Source organism: Mandrillus leucophaeus, unplaced genomic scaffold (genome assembly GCF_000951045.1).
Source record: "Mandrillus leucophaeus isolate KB7577 unplaced genomic scaffold, Mleu.le_1.0 Scaffold399, whole genome shotgun sequence".
Classification (NCBI taxonomy): domain Eukaryota; kingdom Metazoa; phylum Chordata; class Mammalia; order Primates; family Cercopithecidae; genus Mandrillus; species Mandrillus leucophaeus.
Window position 1 is genome coordinate 801,497 of NW_012104242.1, and position 13,834 is coordinate 815,330.

Here is a 13,834-nt window from a genome sequence, read left to right on the forward strand (position 1 = left end):
CCTGGGTCCCTGGCTGCCAACCAGCTGGGTAGCGAGCGCCCCGGGTCCAGGTCTTGCCCTTGCCATCCGTGTGAAGTGCCCTGACCCCGTGTCTTCACTGTACTGCTCACTGCTCAGGCGAATTTAACAAAAAACCCTGGGACTACGGTGGACTCAGCTAATGACAACAGTGTCCCTCCCTCACCCCACTGGTCTGAGCTCCACAGGCGATGGCCTCTGAAATCTTAACCAGAGGAGCGTGTCATGTGACATTTCCAGACAGAAGCCACTGAGAGAGGCGTCTCGCTCTGTCGCCCAGGCTGGAGTGCAGAGGCCTGGTCTCTCAGCTCACTGCAACCTCCGCCTCCCGGGTTCAAGCAATTCTCCTGCCTCAGCCTCCCAATTAGCTGGGATTACAGGTGTGCCCCACCCTGCCTGGCTAATTTTTTATATTTTTTGGTAAAGACAGGGTTTCACCATGTTGGCCAGGCTGGTCTCCAACTCCTGACTTCAAGTGATCCACCTGCCTCAGTCTCCCAAAGTGCTGGGATTACAGGCATGAGCCACCGTGCCTGGTGAGAGTTGGGTTTTAGTTTTATTCTGTTTTTCACAGATTCTGGGGGTTGAATGGCAAAGAGGCAGGAGCAGGCAGAGGTCCATACACAAGCTCAGACTCACCCTGCAGCAGTTCTGGCTGGGAGGCTGCCAGGATGGGCAGGATGTGGGAGCTGCCCTGGGAGGTCCCTCACTCTCCCCATACTGACCTCACGTCCCCATTACGTTCCTCATCCCAGGCTGGGCCGGCCACTGGGCGCTGGACAGAGCTTAGGATGTGGGACGGCTCCGGCTGGGTTAGAAACCAGGTACGTGGCAGAAGCTGGCCTGGAGCTGTCCACAGCCCCCACCATCCTTGGACGGCCCCAGCTGAAGGAGCTGGTGCAGCTGGACACAGAGACCCACTGGTGATGAGACGGGGCCATACACTCCTGCAGGGCACAAGCCGAGACCCCTGGCTGGAGGGTCAGCACCCAGGGTGGCAGCAGCTACAGGGGGGCTGGGGAAGGACCGGGAGCAGAGCCTCAGCTCCTGCAGCTGCTGCATGCACAGAACACACTGCCCGGGGGATGCCAGGCTTCTGAGGAGTCACAGTAAAAAGCAACATGAGACAGGCGAGGTTAATTCTGACAGTGACGCGTCCTCTGACCACATATCGCGAACGCACCATCGTCCTGGTGTGGACTCGGTGGAAAGACCATGGGGCGTCTCTTGCCAAACCAGCCACGTGTGGCAGGCCCCGCCGTGGAGCCTGGGGGCCCAGTGTTTCTCGGACTGAAATCACACACAGACCCTCTTTAACAGAAACAAAAAGTATTGCCACTGCCCAGGGTTTTGATTTAATGGCCACTTACGCTGTGCAAACAGCTATAAAACTGGGCACAAGCTCTTGCTGACTTGTATTCCGCCAAAAAGCCGAACAGCCGCAAATAAAACAAATGTAATGAAAAACCAACATGAACATAACTCGGCGGGCGATGTTTTGCCGAGAGCGCCGGCTCCAGAGGCCACTCTGGGGTAGGGGGACGTCTGCTTGGCAGTCCTCCGTGCACTCCAGCTGGGAAGCTGCTTGGCCCCGCTGGCTCAAAGGTCCCCCTGACGGACGTGCCTTGATGTTGCCACGATGGACGGGATTAAAGTGCTGTGGCTGCTGTGACAGGTCAGGAAGACAAACTCGGCCCAGAGCACAACTGCGAGGCACACGACCGTCCCAAAACGGCATCAAAACCAAACGTGGCCCTGGGAGGCCACGAGAAAGTCCCACCTTGCGGAGAGCTCGGCTCCGGCGCCAAGCGGGGCTGGCTGGGGCCCCTTTGCAAGGCCCACACACCCTTCAACACCAGTGCCCACCACAGGCTTTGTAGGGAGACGCTGCCGCTGTGTTTCCTTGCCAGGGGTTCTGGGGTCAGACCCCGTCCACAGCACCCTGCCCAGCGCTGCAGGCTCACAAAGTGTGGACGTAGGTGGCAAGGGAGCCCCTCCCGGGTCTCTGTCCCACGCTGATGGCTGTCTATCTGGGCAGGGGTGGGGCAGGGACGGGGCAGGGGCCTCTCCGGGTCTCTGTCCCATGCTGATGGCTGTCTATCTGGGCAGGGGTGGGGCGGGGGCCTCTCCGGGTCTCTGTCCCACGCTGATGACTGTCTATCTGGGCAGGGGTGGGGCGGGGGCCTTTGCCACGGGTGTGTATTTCCTTTTTATTTCCTGATATGGAATTCTGTTGGGATTTTGGGGACGATGACAGTAAGAACATTAAGGAGCTGCCACTGGATGGCGGAGCCCCTCGTCACAGGAAGGTCACTCAAGCTGGCATCGTGTCTGTCCCCCTATCCTCTGGGAATTTCCAGTCTCTGGTGAGCCTGGCAAAGATGCCCTCGTGAGGCAGCACTGGCCACTGGAAGGTAAGCTGAAGCCACAACCACAAGGACGGGGACGGCGGGGCCGGGCTTCTCTGGCACTGACACTGAACGCCCACGTGGTCCTGGGTGCCCTGGCTGTGGCTGGACCTGCGGCATGCGGAACCCCCTCCTGGCCCAATTGTCTGCACGGGGCAACTGGGGCATGGGGAGGTCTGAGCTCCACAGTTCAGGCTGCAGTATCCGAGGATGGAGCCTGGGACCCCTTTGCCTTTCCCACGTGTGATGCCAAGAATTTCCTCAAATGTCCTCCGTTTTATCCCCGAGTGCAACATGGCTAGAAAGTGGAGCAGAGGCGCTGAGGGCAGGAAGAGGAAGATGGGCCACGCCTCCCAGGCCAAATGCCAGCCCCACGCTCCTTGTCCGCTGGGCTCCTCACTGCCCACTCCAGGCACACACCCAAACAGGCAGTCACTCTGCCTCTCACCTGCCCAGGTGCACAGCCAGCCCCGACCTCCAGCAGGCACCGGCGAGGCAGGGCAGAGGCTGCCAGGATAGAGATCACAGTGGGCAGAGGCCTGGAGACAGAACGCAGGCGGGGGCCATGTGCCAGCCTCATTCAGGGCAGCAGCCACAAGATGGGGCGGGGATGTGGCCTGAGAGGCTGAAGTCTGAGCTGCTTTGCACCAGGTCCAACTTCAGGGAAAGCTGTAGGGCCAGTGAGTCTTCCTCCCTACTGGGTCTGTCCACAGCAAGCTGGTCAGTCCTCAGCAGGAGGTCACGTCTCGGCCTCCAAACCTGCTTCTGGCAGCCACAGAGCCCTAGTCAAGGGGACCTGACTCAGAAGCCCGTGCAGCAGGGCTGAAACAGCTGGCTTTGGAAAATCCAGCTCTTAGACTCTGTGTATGCCTTAAAAACCGTTCAGGGCTGGGCGTGGCGGCTCACACCTGTAATCCCAGTGCTTCAGGAGGCTAGGAGTTCAAGGCCAGTCTGGGCAACACAGCAAGACCCTGTACTAAAAAAATAATTAGCCAAGCATGGTGGTGTGCACCTGTGGTCCCGGCTACTTGGGAGGCTGAGGTGGGAGGATCACTTGAGCTCAGTTCAAGGCTGAGACCATGCCACTGCACTCCAGCCTGGGCAACAGACTCTGTCTCAAAAAAAAACCTTTCAGGTGGAGCTCCTAGGAAAGGTGGTCTGCAGCAGGCATCCCTGAGCCAGGTCCCCAGGCACTCTCGGGGTGACGCTTCTTACCTGGACCACCATCTGTGTCCATTGCACTGCACTTCCCCTCCTCTGGCACCGTCATCTAAGGGTGAGGCCAGCCAGGGGCCAGGAAGAAAGAGGCCCCCAGGCATCCTCAGAAGTATCTTTGTTCCCAGGGCGGCTCCTTCCAGGCTGGCAGGTGCGCTAGTGTCTGTGATGAGACGCCATAGCACAGGCATTTGCACCCAGCATGCAGCATCTCAGACGGGCTTCCTGCCTGGGTTGAAGGCTTGTTCTCTGCGAGGGACGGCCATGGGCTCTCAAAACCCCTACGAGATGTGTCTGTCGGCCTCTCAGCTGCACATCCCTGTCTCTGGGACTTGCCTGAGCACAGGGCCGGGCCTGGAGTCTGGCTCTGACAGTGCCCACCCAGGGGATGCAGATTGGGCCACACTTTGAGGAGGACTGGACTCCGACGTGCCTTTCACAGAGGAAGGAAGGACAGGGAGGAGTCGAGGCAAGGCGAGCCTGTCGCCAGCGAGTCATGGAGCTGTGCAGGGTATGCCGCAGAGCTTCCAGGGCACTCCGACCCCGCCACCGGACCAGCTAGGCCAGACCCCCCGGGGGCCGAACACTCCAGCTCTACAGTTTTCCCAGGTGGTTCTGAGTCACTGAGCCACAGGCAAGCCTGGAGCCAGGAACAGCAGTGGAGGACCCAGACACAGATGCACCGAAGCCCACACCCGCTCCCCAGTCCGGCCCGGTGAGTGTGCATGTGTGTACCTGTGTGTGCATGTATGAGTATCTGCGTGTCTGTGTACACGTGTGTGCATGCATGCATGTCTGCCTGTGTGCATGCATGTGCATGTGTACGAGTGCATGCATGCATTCCTGCGTCTGCCAGTGTGTGTACATGTGAGTGTGCATGTGTGCCTGTGCGTGCATGTATGTGTGGGCATCTAGCTGTGTGTGCACGTTTGTGTGCCTGTGTGTGCATGTCTGTGTGTGTGCACGTTTGTGTGCCTGTGTGCGCATGTCTGTGTGTGTGCATGTTTGTGTGCCTGTGTGCACGTGTGCATGCCTGTGTGCAGGCACCTAGTTGCCAAACAGACCATGACGACTCACTAGTGATAGGTCAACAATAAAGCTGGACTGTCATCGTCATAGAGCAGTGGTTCTCAAAGTCAGTTCTTCTTCAGAAATCTAGGGGCCAGGCCTCCAGGCAGCTGTGACACAGGCAAACGGCCAAGAGCTGCAGGTGCTGATCAGACTGCAGGGCATCGGTCCTCCTGAAAAGGTGGACACAGCCTGCCCCTCAGGGTTGTGGGCACAGGGCGGCTGTGTGGGGCCCCCTCCTTTCCCACCAGGACCTCTGCTCACATGGGGTGTGTGTGCCTCTCTGGGTGTCCACCTGATAATACAGACCTGGTGGCCCAGTCTTCACTCACAAGCACAGGTCCCAGGCTGCTTACTGGCACGTGAACTGCTGTGTTGGAGTCAAATGCTCACCCCTATGGTCAGCATTCACTGGGGAAGGGTCCGGTCTTGTGAAGCCTTGAGCACGACTGGGCAGGGGTGGCCCTCAGGGCTGGGCCAGTCACGGGAATAACATGAATTAGAAAACGAATACTACCAAAATGTTTAAAATTTGTATCCAGGTGTAATGGTGCACACCGAGTTCCAGCTACTCGGGAGGCTGAGGTGGGAGGATCCACTGAGCCCGGGAGATCAAGGCCGCAGTGAGCGTGATGGCGCCACTGCACTCCACTGCGCCACTGGGCAATGGAACAAGACCCTGTCTCAAAAGAAAAAAGAAAAAAAAAACCTCAAAAGTGTTTCAAAAGCTCTACTGTTTCTTTTCACGCTTATTGTTGGAGATGGCTGCACTGGAAGAGCACACTCTGAGTCGCTGCTGTGTCGAATTAAGTCAGGGTTGCTGGATGACAGCTGTTCTGCTGCTGTCACTGATTCCTGGTGTATCAAAAACAGTCCAAATAAAACATAAATGGCATGAGATGGGGCTAGAAACCAGGAGAAATGGCGTAACGTGTTGCAGACATTCAAAAACGGAGCTACAGCCCTGGTTTTCCCAAATAGCACCCACTCTCTATAGCTTTGTTTCCTTAAAGTCAACGAGTCTGAGGAAAAAATGGCACAAGACTTTGAACTGTGCTTTTGAGCATTTTTAAACAGTCCTTCCGACTTTCCCCTGGTGCTCAGCTCCATCACAGGACCAAATGCTGGCCCAGCACTAGGGCCTGGGCAGAGCGCGATCTGTGATATGCGTGTAAACAGTTTAGTACATCAGGCCTAGGGTGCTTCCTTTTCAAAGGGCTCCTTTGACCCTCACTACTCTGTAAAATGGGCAGGGGAGAGCTGCTCATGCACCTTTTAAACAAGTTCAAAGGATGCAGAGATTAGAAGATTCAACCCAGGTGTTCAGAGGCCACAGTGAATAAAAGTCAGGCTTGGAACCAGCTCTGAGAGTTGAAGGAAAATAAATTCAATACTAAAAAACCAACCATATTTCTATATGTTTGCAATGAACAATAAAGCAATGGGGGAAAAATCACATCAAAATATGAAATCTCTACAGATAAATTTAACAAAAGGTGTGTAAGCCCTGAGTATGCTGACTACCAAACACTGAAATTAAGTGAAACAGTGACATTAAGACCTAAACAGAGAATCAGAGGACCCAACACCGTCAAGATGTCTGTCCTGCCCAGTGGACGGACAGATTCCCTCCTGCCCAGTGGACGGACAGATTCCCTCCTGCCCAGTGGACGGACGGGCAGATTCCCTCCTGCCCAGTGGACGGACGGGCAGATTCCCTCCTGCCCAGTGGACGGACGGACAGATTCCCTCCTGCCCAGTGGACGGACAGATTCCCTCCTGCCCAGTGGACGGACAGATTCCCTCCTGCCCAGTGGATGGACAGATTCCCTGCAATCCCAATCAGAATCCCGGCGGCTTTCCTGTAGAAATGACAAGCTGCCACTGAAACCTACATGGAAATATGAAAGACCTAGAATAGCCAAAATTACCTTGAAAATTAACACAGTCGGGCTTGGGGCCGAGAAGGTTTCCCAGCTCCATACCTGGGCCCACCTCTGTGCACCTGGTGGCCGCCCCCTGGGTTCTCCCTTGGTGCTGGTGATTGTGCCAGCCATCGGAGGGCCTGTGGGTGGACCCGTCCAGTCTAGCCCTGCACCCCTCCAACCCCCTCCTCCCCACCCCACCTCCAGGCTGAGCAGGGAGCTTGGACCTCTGTGCACTCCAAGTATCAGCTCATTGCCTAAAGCTTCTCCCAGTAAACAAGGATCCAGGATATACCCAGCCCCAGCGGCCACAGCCACTCCTACCCATACACACCATCTACTGGCTCGTGGGTCAAACTGCACAGCCCGACATAAAACCTGCCGACAGAAGTGCATAAGGCTCCAGAGGCAAAGCCAAAAGACCCTACCTAGTACTCGCTACAGTCACACACACCCCCCACCAGGGGGTGGGGGAGGAATTAAAAGATAATATTACAGAGAAAGAAAGAGAAAAATCCTACCTGCAAGAAAATAATTACAAAAATTAGAAGTGCCGAGTCTCCAGATGAGCCAGCAGAAGAATTTTGGTGCCATGAAAAATTTGAATGTAGTGACATCACCAAAAGATCCCAGTAGCTCTCCAGGATTGGTCCCTGACCAAAACAGAAACTAAGAAACGACACGTAAGAAATGTAGGCATGGATTTCAAGGTAAAGGAGGAGACCACCCCTCATATTGTCTTATGTCCAGTTTCTGCCTCCAAAGGAAAAAGAAGTAAAAACTAAAAGAAATGAAATCCACAGGAAGACAGCCCGGTGCCGTGCCCTGGGCCTGGTAGTTAAAATCAACCCCTGACTTAACTGCTTGTGTTATCTACAGATTTCAGACATTATATGGAAAAGCATCGTGAAAATCCCTGTCCGGTTCTGTTCCATTCTGATTACCGGTGCATGCAGCCCCCGGTCATGTACCCACTGCTTGCTCAATCGATCACGACCCTCTCACGCAGACCCCCTTAGAGTCGTAAGCCCTTAAAACGGACCGGAAGTGCTCCCTCAGGGAGCTCGGTTTTTTGAGATGTAAGTCTGCCAACACTCCCCGCTGAATAAAGCCCTTTCCTTCCTCAACTCGGTGTCTGAGGCGTTTTGTCTGTACCTCATCCTGCTACAAAGGGAGCTTGACAAGATGCAAAACAGGGTTGAAAATTAGCACACAGGAACTTCTAAAGCCACCCAGGAAATGAAGGAAGAGATAAACATCTTAAAAATAAATCAATCAGAGCTTCTGGAACTGAAAAACTCATGGAATTTCAAAATACAATTGAAACTTTACCAATAGACTGGGCCAAACAGAATAATGAATTTCAGAGCCTGAAGACCAGTCTTTTGAACTAACCAGATAGAGAAAAATATAGAAAAAAAATTTATAATGAACAAAATCTTCAAGAAACACAGAACTATGTAAAGTGACCAAACCTACAAATTATTGGCATTCCTGAGAAAGGAGAAAAAGTAAACAACCTGGAAAATATATTTGAGGGAATAGCTCAAGAAAACTTCCCTAATCTTGCTAGAGAGGTAGACATCCAGATACAAGAAATCCAGAGAATACCTCTGCTGTGGTTTGACTCTGTCCCCACCCACATCTCTTCTTGAATTGTAGCTCCCATAATCCCCACGTGTTGTGGGAGTGGCCTGGTGGGAGATAATTGAATCATGGGGGTGGGTTTTCCCATGCTGTTCTCATGACAGTGAGTGAGTCTCATGAGAGCTGATGGATTTATAAAGGGTAGTTCCCCTGCACACGCTCTCTTGTCTGCCACCATGTAAAACATGTCGTTGCTTCTCCTTCGCCTTCCAGCATGATTGTGAGGCCTCCCTAGCCATGTAGAACTGTGAGTCCATTAAACCTCCTTTCTTTATAAATTAGCCAGTCACAGGTATGTCTTTATCAACAGTGTGAAAACAGATCAATACAGTAAATTGGTACCAGAAGTGGGGCATTGCTGTAAAGATACCCAAAAATGTGAAAGCAACTTTGAGACTGGGTAACAGGCAGAGGTTGGAACAGTTTGGAGGGCCCAGAAGAAGATATGAAAATGTGGGAAAGTTTGGAACTTACTAGAGACTTGGAGGGCTCAGAAGAAAGGAAGATGTGGGAAAGTTTGGAACTTCCTAGAGATTTGTTGAATGTCTTTGACCAAAATGCTGATATTAATATGGACAATGAAGTCCAGGCTGATGTGGTCTCAGATGGAAATGAGGAACTTGTTGGCAACTGGAGCAAAGGTGACTCTTGCTAGGCTTTAGCAAAGACACTGGCAGCATTTTGCCCCTGCCCTAGAGATCTGTGGAACTTTGAACTTGAGAGAGATCATTTAGAGTATCTGGCAGAAGAAATTTCTAAGTGGCAAAGTGTTCAAGAGAAAGCAGAGGATAAAAGTTTGGAAAATTAGCAGCTGACAATGCAGCAGACAAGAAAAATCCATTTTCTAGAGAGTAATTTAAGTGTGCTGTAGAAATCTGCATAAGTAACACTTGGTTAATCATGAAGACAATGGGGAAAATGTCTCCAGGGAGTATCAGAGACCTTCAAAGCAGCTTAGCAGGAATAAATGGTTTTGTGGGCTGGGTGCAGGGCCCCCCTGCTGTGTACAGCCTAGGGACTTGATGCCCTGTGTCCTAGCTGCTCCAGCCATGGCTAAAAGGGGCCAAGATACAGCTCGGGCCATGGTTTCAGAGAGTGAAAGCCCCAAGGCTTGGCAGCTTCCACATGGTGTTGGTCTTACAGGTGCGCAGAAGACAAGAAATAAGGTTTGGAAACCTCCACCTAGATTTCAAAGGATGTATGGAAATGCCTGGATGTCCAGTCACAGGTGTGGCTGCAGGGGCAGAGGGCACCAAGTCATCAGACTGCACAAAGCAGCAGGACCCTGAGTCCAGTCCACGAAACCATTTTTTCCTCCTAGGCCTCCTGGCTTGTGATACGAGGAGCTGCTATGAAGACCTCTGACATGCCCTGGGTACATTTTGCCCATTGTCTTGATGATTAACATTTGGCTCCTTGTTACTTATGCCAATTTCTGCAGCTGGCTTAAATTTTTCATCAGAAAATTGGTTTTTCTTTTCTATTGCATTGTTAGGCTGCAAATTCTCTGAACTTCAGTGCTGTGCTTCCCTTTTAAACATAAGTTCCAATCCCAAACCATATCTTTGTGAAGTAATAAAACTGAGTGCTTTTAAGAGCACCAAAGTCACCTCTTGAACACTTTGCTGCTTAGAAATTTCTTCTACCAGATACCGTAAATCATCTCTATCAAGTTCAAAGTTCCACAGATCTCTAGGGGGCAAAAGGCTGCCAGTCTCTTTGCTAAAGCAAAGCAAGAATCACCTTTGCTCCACTTCCCAATAAATTCCTCATCTTCATCTGAGACTATCTCAGCCTGGACTTTTTGGTGAAAACTATTCAACACATCTCTAGGAAGTTTCAAACTTTCCCACATCTTCCTGTCTTCTTCTGAGTCCTCCAAACTGTTTCATCCTCTGCCTGTTATCCAGTTCCAAAGTTGCTTCCACATTTTTGGTTTGTTTGTTTGTTTGTTTTTTGGAGATGTGAGTCTCACTTTTTTCACCCAGGCTGGAGTGCAGGGGCATGATCTCGACTTACTGCAACCTCCAACTCCTGGGTTCGTGATTCTCCTGCCTCAGCCTCCCAAGTAGCTGGGATTACAGGCGCTCACCACCATGCCTGGCTAATTTTTGTATTTTTAGTAGAGACGGGATTTTGCCATGTTGGCCAGGCTGGTCTCAAACTCCTAACATCAGGTGATCATCTGCATCCCTCAGCCTCCCAAAGTGCTGGGATTACAGGCGTGAGCCACCACGTCCAGCCTCAGGTATCTTAATAGCAGTACCCCATTCTACCAGTACCAATTTACTATATTAGTCCATTTTCATACTGCTATAAGAAATACTCAAGAGTGGGTAATTTATTTTTTAAAAAAGAGAGAGGTTTAATGGACTCACAGTTCTACATGGCTGGAGAGGCCTCACAATCATGGCAGAAGACAAAGGAGGAGCAAAGGCACATCTTACATCGTGGCAGGCAAGACAGCACGTGCAGGAGCCCTTTATAAAACCATCAGATCTCATGAGATTTCTTCACTATCACAAGAACAGTGTAGGAAAAAGCTATCCCTATGATTTAATTACCCCCACTGGGTCCCTTCCGTGACACATGGGGATTATGGGAGCTCCAATTCAAGATGAGATTTGGGTGGGGACACAGCCAAACCACATCAGCCTCTGAGATCTATTCAAAATGAACATCACCAAGGCATATAGTCACCAGACAGTCCAAGGTCAACACACACACACACACACACACACACACACACACCTCTTAAAGACTGCTAGAGAAAAAGGTCAATTTTTTATGTACAAAGGGAACCCCATAAGGCCAACAGCAGATGTCTCAGCAGAAACCTTACAAGTCAGGAGAGATTGGGGGCCTATCATCAGCATTCTTAAGGAAAAGAAATTCCAACTAAGAATTTCATATCCCACCGAACTAAGCTTCATAAGTGATGGAGAAATAAAATATTTTTCAGACAAGCAAGACCTAAGGGAATTCATTGCCACTAGACCAGCCTTACAAGAGATCCTTAAGGGAACTCTGAACATGGAAACAAAATAATGATACCTGCTGCCACAAAAATACCTTAAGTACATAGTCCACAGACCCTATAAAGCAACCACACAATAGAAACTCCAAAGCAACCATCTAACAACTTGATGATAGGATCAACACCTCACATATCAATATTAACCTTGAATGTAAATGGTCTAAACAGCCCACTTAAAAGGTACAGAGTGGCAAATTGAATAACAAAGCAAAACTCATCTTCAAGAGACCCATCTCGCATGTAACAACACTGATAGGCTCAAAGTAAAGGGTTAGAGAAAGATCTACCACACAAATGGAAAACAAAAAAGAGCAGGGGTCACTATTCTTAGATGTTAAACCAACAACAGAGAAAAAAGGGGATGAGGGGACAAAGAAGGGCATTACATAATGATAAGGGGTTCAATACAACAAGAAAACTATCCTAAATATATATGCATCCAACATTGGAGCACTCATATTCATAAAACAAGTACACCTATACCTACAAAAGACTGACGGCCACACAACAAGAGTGGGGGACTTCGATACCCCACTGACAGCATTAGACAGATCATCATGGAATAAAACTAACAAAGAAATTCTGGACTTAAATTCAACACTTGACCAACTGGACCTAACAGATATCTATAGAACCCTTCACCTATCAACCACAGAACATACATTCTTCTCATCTGCACATGGAATATACTCTAAGACTGACCATATGCTTGGCCATAAGGCAAGTCTCAATAAATTCAAACAAAATTGAAATCACGCCAACCATACTTGGAGACCACAGTGGAATAAAAATAGAAATTAGTACCAAGAATATCTCTCAAAACCACACAACTACATGAAAATTAAACAAATTGTTCCTGAATGACTTTTGGGTAAACAATAAAATTAAAGCAGAAATGAAAAATTTCTTTGAAAGAAATGAAAACGAAGACACAATATACCAAAATATATGGGATGCAGCAAAAGCAGTAATAAGAGTAAAGTTTGTAGTGATAAACATCTATCTCAAAAAGTTATAAAGATCTCAAATTAGCAACCTAACATCACACCTAGTGGAACTAGAAAAATAAGAACACTAACCCCAAAACTAGCAGACGGAAAGAAATAACCAAAATCAGAGCAGAATTGAATGAAACTGAGATGCAAAAATCCATACAAAAGATCAATGAAACTAATCGTTGGTTCTTTGAAAGACTAAACAAGATTGACAGACTGCTAGCTAGATCGACAAAGGAAACATAAAATCTCCCAAGATTGTACAGGAAAACAAACAAAAAAACACTGAACAGACCAATATTGAGTGATGAAATTGAAGCAGTAATAAACCCACCCATCAAAAAAAGCCACGGAATAGATGGATTCACAGCCAGTCTACCAGATACATAAAGAAGAGATGGTACCAATTCTACTGAAACTATTCCAAAAAACTGAGAAGGGACCCCCTCCCTAACTCATCTTACGAGGCCAGAATCAGCCTTTTATCAAAACCTATGCACTAGTAACACTCAAGCAGTGATCCAAATCAAGAACACAATCGTATTCACAATAGCCAGAAAAAAAAATTAAAATACCTAGGAATACATCTAACCAAGGAGACGAAAAACCTGTACAAGAGAGCTAAAACACACTAATGAAAGAAATCACAGATGACACTAATAAATGGAAAAACATTCCATGCTTGTAGATTTGAAGAATCAATATAGTTAAAATGGCCATACTGCCCAAAGCAATCTACAGATTCAATGCATTCCTATCAAATTACCAACATCATTTTTCACTGCACTAGAAAAATTATGAAAAATGTTAGAACTACTCTAAAGTTCATATTGAACAAAAAAAAGAGCTGGAATAGCCAAAGCAATCCTAAGCAAAAAAATAATAATAGAGTTGGAAGCCTCATATTACCTGACTTTGAATTACACTATAAGGCTACAGTAACCAAAACAGCATGGTACTGGTGCAAAAACAGACCCAAAGATCAGTGGAACAGAATAGAGAATCCAGAAATAAAGTCACACACCTACAGCCATCTGATCTTTGACAAAGTCGACAAAAATAAGCAATTGGGAAAGGACTCCCTATTCAACAAATGGTGCTGGGATAACTGGCTAGCCATACGCAGAATGACACTGGACCCCTACTTTCACAAATTTTTACAAAAATTAACTCAAGATGGATTAAAGATTTAAATTTAAGACCTCAAACTCTACGCATCCTAGAAAAAGACAGCAATCACCACTCTGGAAATCGGCCTTGGCAAAGAATTTATGACTAAGTCCTCAGAAGCAATTGCAAGAAAAAGGAAACTTGACACAGACCTAATTAAACTAAAGAGCTTCTGCACAGCAAAAGAAACTATCAACAGAGTAGACAGACAAACCACAGAATAGGGGAAAATATTTGCAAACTATGCATTCTACAAATATCTAATATCCAGAATCTATAAAAAAAGAAATCAACAAGCAAAAAACACATAAATCAATTTAAAAATGGACATAAACGACACTTCTCAAAAGA